Source organism: Salvia splendens, chromosome 19 (genome assembly GCF_004379255.2).
Source record: "Salvia splendens isolate huo1 chromosome 19, SspV2, whole genome shotgun sequence".
NCBI lineage: Eukaryota > Viridiplantae > Streptophyta > Magnoliopsida > Lamiales > Lamiaceae > Salvia > Salvia splendens.
Window position 1 is genome coordinate 6,632,470 of NC_056050.1, and position 11,549 is coordinate 6,644,018.

At 37.1% G+C, this 11,549-nt stretch overlaps 1 pseudogene; it reads right to left on the reverse strand.

Moving 5' to 3' along the window:
* Positions 1-630: 630 nt before the first annotated feature.
* On the reverse strand, positions 631-1,727 carry LOC121778935 (annotated as a pseudogene).
* Between the last annotated feature and the right edge of the window lie 9,822 nt (positions 1,728-11,549).

Here is an 11,549-nt window from a genome sequence, read left to right on the forward strand (position 1 = left end):
CGTTCTATCGAAGTATGAACTGTGCTAGGGTATTGTAGTTGGAATTTTTACGTGGAAACCCTAAATCGGGAAAAACCACGATACCGGAGTCTTTTGTAGCTCTAGTTTCAATTCTTTTTGAATTCAAAAATGCATATGCTTATGGAATTCAAAAATGCATATGCTTATGGAAATACATGTAACTATGTTGTCATTCAGTACGAGAATGGCATTGGAAATGTTTCATACCCAAATTTTGATATGACAGTTTTGGTACGGTACATAATTTTATTTCTGAAAATCATATTTATCGAAGAGATGCTGTAACTTGAGCAGCTCAGTATTGATCAAATTAAATAATCAAATACCTGTCAACGTAAATACTTATACATATGATTTCTCCAACTGAAAAATCACATAAAATACAATATTGAATATATAAATAAAATAACCCACGACAAAAGCCAACTCATGTGACTATGAAGCTTTAACTTAGTTAGTACGAGGCCTTTCTAACTATTGGGTTAAAGATTCATATCACCACAGCCACAGTATACGTGGGATCATTATTGATGTGAAAAAACAGGAACGTCAAACTCATTCAAAACGCCATAAAAAACAAGAGAAATAATCATGATTTTGCAAGTGTTGTTAGTGAAATGGACGATCACTCTGCTTGCCGAAGATGCCACGACCATAGGTGGAAGAAATGACATCCCTTAGAAGTGGGAACTGCAGCAACACGAATGACGATATGGGCATGGAAGCAAGCACACCAACTGCTATCAGAACCCACGCGTTCTTCCGCCCAAACACTAGATACACTGTCGAACTGAAGGCTATCATCATGAACAGGATAGACACGAAAAGGGTTAACAGACCGATGCATAATCGGGCAGCGCATACAAAAAGTCCTGTTCTGCATAGCGTGAGGTGAGGATGGACAAGAACATCAAGAGCGAAGTGGTGGATGTGAAGAGCGAAATTGAATCTGAAACTGCAAATAGTTTGAATGCACTTGATTGGTAGAACATGGGATAACCAGATTCTGATTGGTTGCCGCCCGGAACTGTGATAGCTGCAGCAAACACAACGGTAGCAATCAATGCTGCTGCAATAGTACATGAATTTGCCGTATCTTTCATCCATTTCTCTCCTTCAATTTTCAACTCTTTGTGTTCTTCAGTAAATATCTTCTCAGCCGTTTCGCCACTATGGTTTGCTACTCCCCTAGTATACGCCGTAACAAACTTAGAAGCTTCCTATTGAATCACCATGAAACACAAAATTAGTTTTCTTTCTTTGATTGTAATAAGATTCTATTCTACATATAAATATAAATTTACCTGAAACCATTGCAGTTCACGCTGCATCTGTAAAGCTGCACCCGATACTAAATTAAGCTTATGAGTAGGTGCCAAACGTGCGGCAAAGTGAAGGATAGAGTTTCCATCTTTGTCGAGTTTATCTGAATAGTTGAATTTGTAGTTGCTGGTCTGATACATGAGATTAAACACTTTGTCGCAACGATTCTTGACAGCCAAGTGGAGAAAATTTTGACCAGAAGAATTGGTAGAAAGAATTGCAAGTGGAAATGTTTCTACAATTTCTTCTACAATATTATGGTTTCCTGATTGGGCTGCTGTTAGAATGGTTTCTGTGCTGATGATTGTTGCATATCTGAATTCTAACGATTCCATATGATTGCATAAACATTTCACAAGCCTCAGTGCATGCTCGCGCATCATTTTCTTTTCATTAAACTTGTTATTGCACAGCACTGAAATGGAAACTAGAGACGATAAAAAAAAATACTGGTTGAATGATCAATTTCAAGGTAAGCAAAAATGGCATCCATGGTTAGCTAGGACTACTCACACCAGTGTATGGGATGGTTCCAAAAGCTTAATTGATCGTCAGAAGAGAACGTTTTGGCCGCTATCGTCTTCAAAATCGTACCAATGGACAGAGGATCCATCCTGACCACGTAGGGATATATGCTAATCAAGTCCAAGGCCACATCTGATAACACATAAAAAAATATTAGTACTAGCCGATTTGTTATTCAGAATGATTTGTTATTCATGAATTACTCACCGAAAAGGTCAGAACCAACCATTAAAAGTAGAAGCATGAGGCCTCTATTACCCTCAAAGGGATTAATGGTTAAATCATCTCTAGTAACAGAGATTAACAACTGAAGTATTTTTTTATAACCCAAATCAGCTGCTGAATGAAGAGGGAATCTGTGGAGACAGTTAGTGAGGTAGAGAAACGTAGGACATCGGGTGACTAGCTTCTCTACCGCGTGGTAGTTCCCCGCGGCCACAGCAATTATATATGGGAGCGTTATTCTCCTATTCATCCCTTAGATCCTTTATTCTTCTTAATATGGGCCGTTAGATCTCATTATCAACGGTCCAGATGATCTGCATTATTACACTATAATGGTGCATTATTAGTCGGTGTGCATTATTCAACTGAATATCTGTATTATTACACTATAATGGTGCATTATTAGACGGTGTGCATTATTCAACTAAAAATCTGCATTATTAAATGACACGTGGCATCAATCTAACTGTCGGCTGATAAAATCGTAGGGCTGAGATTAAAAAGAACAATAGAACAAAAGATACAAAAAAGAAATGAATACATCCCTATATATATATATATATATAGAGAGAGAGAGAGTTGTGATCAACGTCGAACCAGTTTTAAAGACCGAACTAGAGACCAAATCTCATCCACCCATTAATTACATCTAATGGTTATTAAAAATTAGAACTTATCTACTTTTTTATTCAATCAAATTGCCAAAAGGTTAGTTTTGGAATTACGTCGCCATGATCCTCGCCTACGGCTCCGTCAAATGGTGGAAAATCTTCACCCCCGACCAGTGCTCCGGCATCAAACGCTTCATCGCCTCTTCGTCGTCCCTCTCCTCTCCTTCCACTTCATCTCCACCAACAACCCCTACGCCATGAACTACCGCTTCATCGCCACCGACACGCTCCAGAAGCTTATCGTCCTCGCTGTCTGGTCGAGGATCAGCGCCCGAGCTTCCCTCGACTGGTCCATCACCCTCTTTTCCCTCTCCACCCTCCCCAACACCCCTCGTCGTGGGCATCCCCTTTCTCAAAGGCATGTACGACGCTGACTCCGGCAGCCTCATGGTCCATCGTCGTCCTCCAGTGCATCATTTGGTACACGCTCGATCCTTAATCTCTGAGCAGTTCCCTGACACCACTGCTTCAATCATCTCCTTCCGCGTCGACACGGATGTCATTTCGCTGTACGTGAGAGAGCCGCTGGAGACGCAAGTTGAAGTTGGCGAGGATGGGAAGCTTCATCTTATAATAATTGTACTTCATCTTATAATGAAATAACTTCACCCGAGAAATGGAAACATTTCGGTTAAAACCTCCCTCCTCCATCGTCTACATCTCGCTCACTGCATCTCTCTCCAGTGCCTCTACCTTCGCCGGCGAGTGGCGGCAGGCAACCCGTCATTCCCCCTCTCACTCACATCTGGCATCTCTCTCTCTCTCTCTCTCTCACCATCTGCTCTTGCTCAAACTCGTTCACTCTCATCCCCGTCTCCAATTTCGAACCCTAGCCATCCGAAAAATCCTCTCCATCAATCTCCTCTCTCAGCAACTTATAGCCACCCTTGATTCGTGACATCCGGTGTTGGTAACCGTCATAACTCGGCTCTCCCTACTCGCGGTACAACATTGTTGTTCAGGCACCGACTCGAGGTCAGTCTCGGTTTGAATTTCACCCGCAACTCAGCCCCGATATAGTGTGCCACAACCGCCGCTACTACACTACCGTCGTTCAATCACTTCATCTTATAATCACTGTACTTGATCTTATAATGAAATAACTTCACACGAGAAATGGAAACATTTCGGTTAAAATGAGCCAAAATTTGAACAGTCCAAAATAAATATCTTCATCTTATGATATAATTTATCCATCTTATAATTACACTGCTTCATCTATAATCAAATAACTTCACCCGAGAAATGAAAATAACTTATAATAATGTATTATGACTAAATAGCCCCTGGTATGAAGTAAATTGCTCTTAGGATAAATGACGGAAATTATTTGTACAATATCTCATCTCATCCATAAAATATTAGATCCAATGGCTAATATTTGGTCTCTAGTTCTACACTAAGGAGGTGTTGTGCATATAAGGGGACCCTATATATATATATATATATATAGAGAGAGAGAGAGAGTTGCGATCAATGTCGAACCAGTTTTAAAGACCGAACTAGAGACCAAATCTGGGCCATTAGATCAAGTTTATTTGATGAGATGTGCTGCTGTGTAAATTTTTCGGTCTTCATTACAAGCTCATTTTACTTCATTGTATAGGTTTATTACTTCATTCCGTACGTAATACCTTGAAACTACAACATGTTTTTACTTTCTTCCTGTAAGTTTTGAAATGATTCAACATATGTTTCATTTGAATTCATTGACCTGTGTTTTTACTTTATTTACATTAAAAAATGCAATTTATTCAAGTGCGTTTATTACTTCATTCAGAAATGTTATTACTTCATTGGATAAGGTTTTTACTTCATTCCAGTAGGACTTCAAATGCTTCTACACATACTTCATTCCAATAATTTGTTACATCATTCCATGTGTTTATTACATCATATCAGCGTTGTGGCGGTGGTGATAGATATTGTAGAGAGAAAGAACGGCACGCGACGGCGAAACCGCATTTACGTACTCGAATGAAGTAACAATCATACTGGAATGAAGTAAAAACCTACTGGAATGAAGTAAAAACCTACTGGAATGGAGTTAAATCTTCGTAACATGTTAGTATAACTTATTTACCTTCGGATGAATTAAAATAGGCTCGTAATGAAGGCGAAAATAATTGATAAATTTGTGTCTCTCATCCATAAAAAACTAGATCTAAAAACCCTAATTTGGTATGATTCGGTGGTTCGGTCTTTAAGAGTGAATTTGTGAATAATGAGACTCTATATATATATATATATATATATATATATATATATAGGGAGATGATCAAAATAAGTATGTGTTTAAATCCAGAAATGCAGCTCAAATCTCAGCCCTAGGATTAGATGATCTAATGGTCAATAATTAACTAAAAACATGGAAGGTCATAATTAAGCAGTTTTAGGTCATATTATAAGATTTGAGTTTAATGTCATGTTAAGATCATTTTAGGTCGTACTTGGTTAATATGACCTAAAAATACACTAACCATAACCTAAAAATGCCCTACGCATGATATTGTTCTGCGTTTCTGTATTTAAATCTAGTTTTCATAGATCAAAACCCTATAACCATAACCTAAAAATGCCCTACGCATGATATTGTTCTGCGTTTCTGTATTTAAATCTAGTAATCATAGATCAAAACCCTATATATATATATATATATATATATAGGGTAGTGATCTATGGCAAACACCCCTTAACCAAATAACTAGAGAACAAATCATAGCCACATGATCAAAAAATCAAGGGCTATTATTAATACATGTAATTTTTAAATTTAAAGGAGAAATTAGTTCTCCTATCACTAATTTACTTCATAATAACAAGGCAGGGGTATAATGGTCATTGCACAAACAAAATTAGGGTTAAACTCTAATTAGTCGCTCGTTCCTGAAAATCATTTCTCCCGCTCTTCTATTTTCTTCTCTTCTCTACTCTCTTCTTCTCGTTGAGGGGGGTGGCGGTGGGCCTGGAGAGGAGCGGGAGTGGTTTTTATTGTAAGAATATTTATATTCTTATGTGACCTATGTATCTATTGGTTTAAAATTAAAGTTCAAGTTCATAATATTAAAAGCTAAGAGGGATTTTAATATTAAAGATGACACCGTGATGGATCAGTTTTAATTAAAGAATTAGAATCGGGTGTATTGATAACCCTCCTCTCTTGCCTCTTAAATATAATAATATATAAATGTGTAGTATATGTGTGAATATGTACACGAAATGATATACAAATATATATATATATATATATATATAGATTTATTATATATATTATATTAATGTATATGTTACGTGCATAAAGAATGTGATGTGACAGTAATATATATACACATTAAATTGTATTGATTTATGTGCATGATGGTCATATATACTGAATTGTAATGACTTATGCGTATACATGCATAAGTAAATAAATTCAATGGACGGTTATTATTATTAAATTAATGGCAGTTACTGATGCGAATTGACACACCTTTTGGGAAAGAAATCGGTTGGTCAATTTAGAAGTAATAAATGAATAGTCACATCCATTCCCATGCAGTACGTGTGCATCTATAAAAGGCCTTATGCAGGCAGATGAAAAATACACTCAAAAACAATTTGCATACTCTCGGCAATTGTTTATACACATATATTCATACAATATTTACATATAAAGTTTCGATTCTTTATTTCATCAAAAGAATCATCAAAGCTTGAGGCCAAGGAGAGGATAAACATCAATAGCAGCTTAAGGGGAAACATCAAATAGTGGATCCAACCCTACATCAAATTAATAAGCATGGATGGAGGTTGGTGATTTTATCCCCTCTTTATAGTGTGTTAATATGGTTGAATTAATTCAAATCTAGAATGTGATTTCGGTATAGAGATCAGTAAAGAATGGCTAACAGTTGGTATCAGAGCCAATCTAGATTTGGTTAATTCACCATTTATGTGTTTTTCAAAATTGAAATTTAAATGGTATTAATTTTTTATTTTGGTTAAATTTTCTTCCGCTTATGTGTTGGGTATTGTTTTATGAAATAATAAAACAATATAATGTTTTCTACCCATTAAAGATTTTAATATTTAAATGATATATGACTTGTTAATCACCAAAGTGGTCTTGTTATATTGCATTTAATTATTGAGCATGATGAATGTTAGTTAATTGATCATGATTAAAGAGATGCTATAAATGACATTAAAGTTTGATTGATCAATTATATTATTATTTATATACTTGGAGATCACCCAAAGGTGGATCATTGTATACATTTAATAATACGAAAGGGATTAATCATGTCTACTTGTGTCTTATGTAGTATGTATACCCAAAGGCAACATGCTTATTTGATATATGTATGATTTGATTAATTATTAAAGAAATTTTTTAGCATCGTTGAAAGTATGTGTATTTTAAGTATTGCCCAAAGGTTACTTGAATGCATGTTATTTAAAGTATTACAGTTATCTGAATCGGTGTTTAAAGTTCAAAGCACTAATTGTAAGCATGTATAAATGTTGCAGCTTCATCTAATATATATGCATCTGCAAACTCCGTCGTAAAGTTCAATGGGCAGAACTATGGAGAATGGTCAGAACAGATCCGGTTTTCACTGGGTATTATGTCACTTGACCATGCCATACTTACGGAAGATGAGCCTGCAGCCATTACGGAAGAAAGCTCCGAAACGGATAAGTCTCGATATGAGACTTGGGAGCGCTCTAACAGGCTAAGTCTCAATCTTATGAGGATGACGATGGCAGAAAGTTTCAAGCCATCTATGCCTAAGACAGAGAGTGCAAGGGAATTTATTGAAAAGATAAAGGAGTGTTCACAATCGGAATTGGCCGACAAGTCAATTGTGGGGAGCCTAATGAGTGAGCTCACTACAAGAAAGTTTGACTGGTCTAAGCCGATTCACGATCATGTAACACACATGTCAAACTTGGCAGCAAGGCTCACGACCTTAGGAATGGAGGTTCATGAACAGTTCTTGGTTCAATTCATCATAAACTCTCTTCCTATTGAATTTGGCCAGTTCCAGGTGAATTATAACACCATAAAAGATAAATGGGACCTTAAAGAACTAAAGGCCATGTTAGTTCAAGAGGAAGGGAGACTAAAGAAGATGGGTGACCAAGTTGTGAATCTAATGGGTCGTGGAGGAGCAAGCACCAGTAAGGTAAAGGCAAGTAAAAAGGACAAACGTAAAGAGTCTTCTTTTCCTAAAGGCCCCGAAAAGAAGATCCAAAAGGAAAGGAAGTGTTTCTTCTGTAGAGAACCGGGACACTTCAAGAAGGATTGTCCAAAAAGGAAGGCATGGTTCGATAAGAAAGGTAAACATAATAGTTTCGTTTGCTTTGAGTCAAATCTTATTGAAGTGCCTAATAATACTTGGTGGTTAGATTCTGGTGCTACTACACATGTGTCTCACATTGAACAGAGATTCAGTACGATCCAACCTATAAAATGAAGTGAACAATACTTGTTCATGGGGAACAGGATGAAGGCACAAATTAAAGGCGTCGGGACCTATAGACTGATCTTGGACACGGGATGTCATATAGATCTTAAGGAATGTCTCTATGTACCAGATTGTGCTAGAAATCTTGTATCTGTTAGTAGGTTGGATAGATTAGGATTTAAAATCAAGTTTGTAAATAGTGTATTTACATTGTACAGAAATGATTACTTCTATGGAAGTGGTACTTTGTTTGATTCACTCTACAGTTTCAATCTTGATGCAAAGTTTTCTGAATCATTATTTAATGTTGAAAGTAGAGGCATAAAACGTAGTGTGTCAAGTGAAAATTCGGCTTTCTTGTGGGATCAAAGACTAGGTCACATATCCAAGGAAAGGATGATGAGGTTGGTAAAGAATGATATTCTTCCTCAATTGGATTTTAGTGATCTAGATATGTGTATAGATTGCATAAAGGGAAAGCAAACTAAACACATAGTAAAGAAACAAGCCACAAGAAGTTCTCAACTTCTTGAATTAATTCATACTGATATTTGTGGTCCGTTTGATGCACCTTCGTGGGATGGTAGAAATTATTTTATCACTTTTATTGATGATTTCTCACGGTATGGTTACATATATCTATTACGTGAAAAGGCTGAATCCGTGAATGTCTTAAAGATATTCATAGATGAAGTAGAAAGGCAATTAGATAGAAATGTTAAAGTGGTGAGATCAGATAGAGGTGGTGAATTCTACGGAAAATTTAATGAATCTGGACAATGTCCGGGTCCATTTGCAAAGTACCTCGAAAGCAAGGGCATTTGTGCACAATATACAATGCCCGGTACTCCGCAACAGAATGGTGTAGCGGAAAGGCGAAATCGCACTCTATTGGATATGGTTAGATGCATGTTAAGTGGGTGTAATTTACCTCTTTCGTTGTGGATTTATGCATTAAAGACTGCAACGTATATGCTTAATCGGGTTCCTAGTAAGGCAGTTCCAAAGACACCTTTCGAACTGTGGACGGGAAGGAAACCGAGTTTAAGGCATTTACGTATTTGGGGTTGCCCCGCAGAAGTAAAGTTGTATAATCCGCATGAAAAGAAGCTGGATTTAAAGACGGTCAGTGGATATTTCATTGGCTATCCAGATAAGTCAAAAGGATATACATTCTATTGTCCTAACCATGGTACGAGGATAGTTGAGACGGGTAATGCTAGGTTCATTGAAATTAGTGGGAGTGATGAACCTCGTAAAGTGGACTTTAATGAAGTTCAAGAAAAGGTTGTTCATCCACCTTTTGTTGCACCTAAGATTGTTGTTCTTATTGAACAACATGAAGTGCATAACCCACCTATTGAGATTGAAGATGAACCAGTCATAATTCAAGAACGGAATGATGAACCAATAGAACCTTTAAGACGATCAGTAAGGGAACGACGATCGGCCATATCGGATGACTATGTGGTATATTCCGTTGAAAGTGAATGTGACTTGAGCATTGATAAAGATCCTATCTCATTCCAACAAGCCATGGAAAGTGACAATTCTGAAAATTGGTTAAATGCAACAAAGGATGAGATGAAATCCATGAGAGATAACAATGTTTGGGACTTGGTAGAATTGCCTACGGGTTTTAAAGCCATTGGTTGTAAATGGATCTTTAAAACAAAACGTAATTCGAAAGGTAACATTGAAAGGTACAAGGCTCGCCTTGTTGCCGAAGGATTCACTCAAAAGGATGGCATTGACTACAAAGAAACCTTCTCTCCAGTTTCAAAGAAGGATTCTTTAAGAGTTGTATTGGCTTTGGTGGCTCATTATGACTTGGAGCTTCACCAAATGGATGTAAAGACGGCCTTTCTTAATGGAGTACTAGAAGAAGAGGTATACATGAAACAACCCGAAGGATTCATGATAGAAGGGCAAGAAGGCTTAGTATGTAAGTTGAGAAAGTCAATATATGGACTCAAACAAGCTTCCAGACAATGGTATATAAAGTTTAATGATATCATTGTTTCATATGGCTTTGTAGAGATCATCGTTGATAGATGTATCTACATTAAAATCAGTGGGAGTAAGTTTATCTTATTAGTCCTATATGTTGATGATATTTTGCTAGCCGCAAATGACATGGGTTTACTACATGATGTAAAGAAGTATCTCTCTTTAAACTTTGAAATGAAGGATATGGGTGAGGCATCTTATGTGATTGGAATAGAGATATTCCGGGATAGATCACAAGGATTGTTAAGTCTGTCTCAGAAAGGCTATATCAATAAAGTTTTAGAGAGATATAGAATGGATAAATGCTCCGCAGGAATTGCTCCAATTCAGAAGGGAGACAAGCTTAGCTTAATGGAATGTCCAAAAAATGAATTGGAGCGTAAGGAAATGGAAAAGGTTCCCTATGCATCAGTGGTTGGGAGTTTGAACTATGTTCAAACATGTACATGACCAGATATCACCTTCGCGGTTGGTATGTTGGGTCGTTATCAAAGTAATCCCAGTATGGACCACTGGAAGGCTGCAAAGAAGGTTCTCAGGTACTTGCAAGGCACCAAAGAACACATGCTTACCTATAGGAGATCCGATCATCTAGAGGTGGTTGGATATTCAGATTCAGATTATGCCGGATGCGTTGATACAAGAAAATCGACGTTTGGATACTTGTTCATTTTAGCCGATGGAGCAATATCATGGAAAAGTGGAAAGCAGTCTGTCATTGCTACTTCTACTATGGAGGCAGAGTTTGTGGCATGCTTTGAAGCCACAGTTCACGGATTGTGGCTGCGGAACTTTGTTTCGGGACTTGGAATTGTCGACACCATAGCCAAGCCGCTGAAAATTTATTGTGATAATTCCGCAGCTGTCTTCTTCTCAAAAAACGATAAGTACTCGAAGGGTGCTAAGCACATGGAGTTGAAATACTTATCGGTTAAAGAAGAAGTGCAGAAACAAAGGGTGTATTTTGAGCACATAAGAACGGATATGATGGTAGCGGATCCGTTAACTAAAGGACTACCACCCAGTATGTTTATTGGCCATGTAGAGCGTATGGGTATTATAGACAAAGCCTTGCTATTTTAGTTGTGGACTCATGTATTGTGTAAACACTCTTGTGAATTCAATAAAAGTTATGTTTCTGCTTGTTTATATGTTATCATTAAAGTTTGTATACAGTATGGATGTTTAGATAACATATGTTGAATTGAGAATTAAAGATTCATCTCAATGAAAGGTTTATTCATATAAAGTTAGAATTGATTTGTGATACATGGAAGGAATCATGTCGACTAAATGATTGTGTGACCGCCATGATTCAATC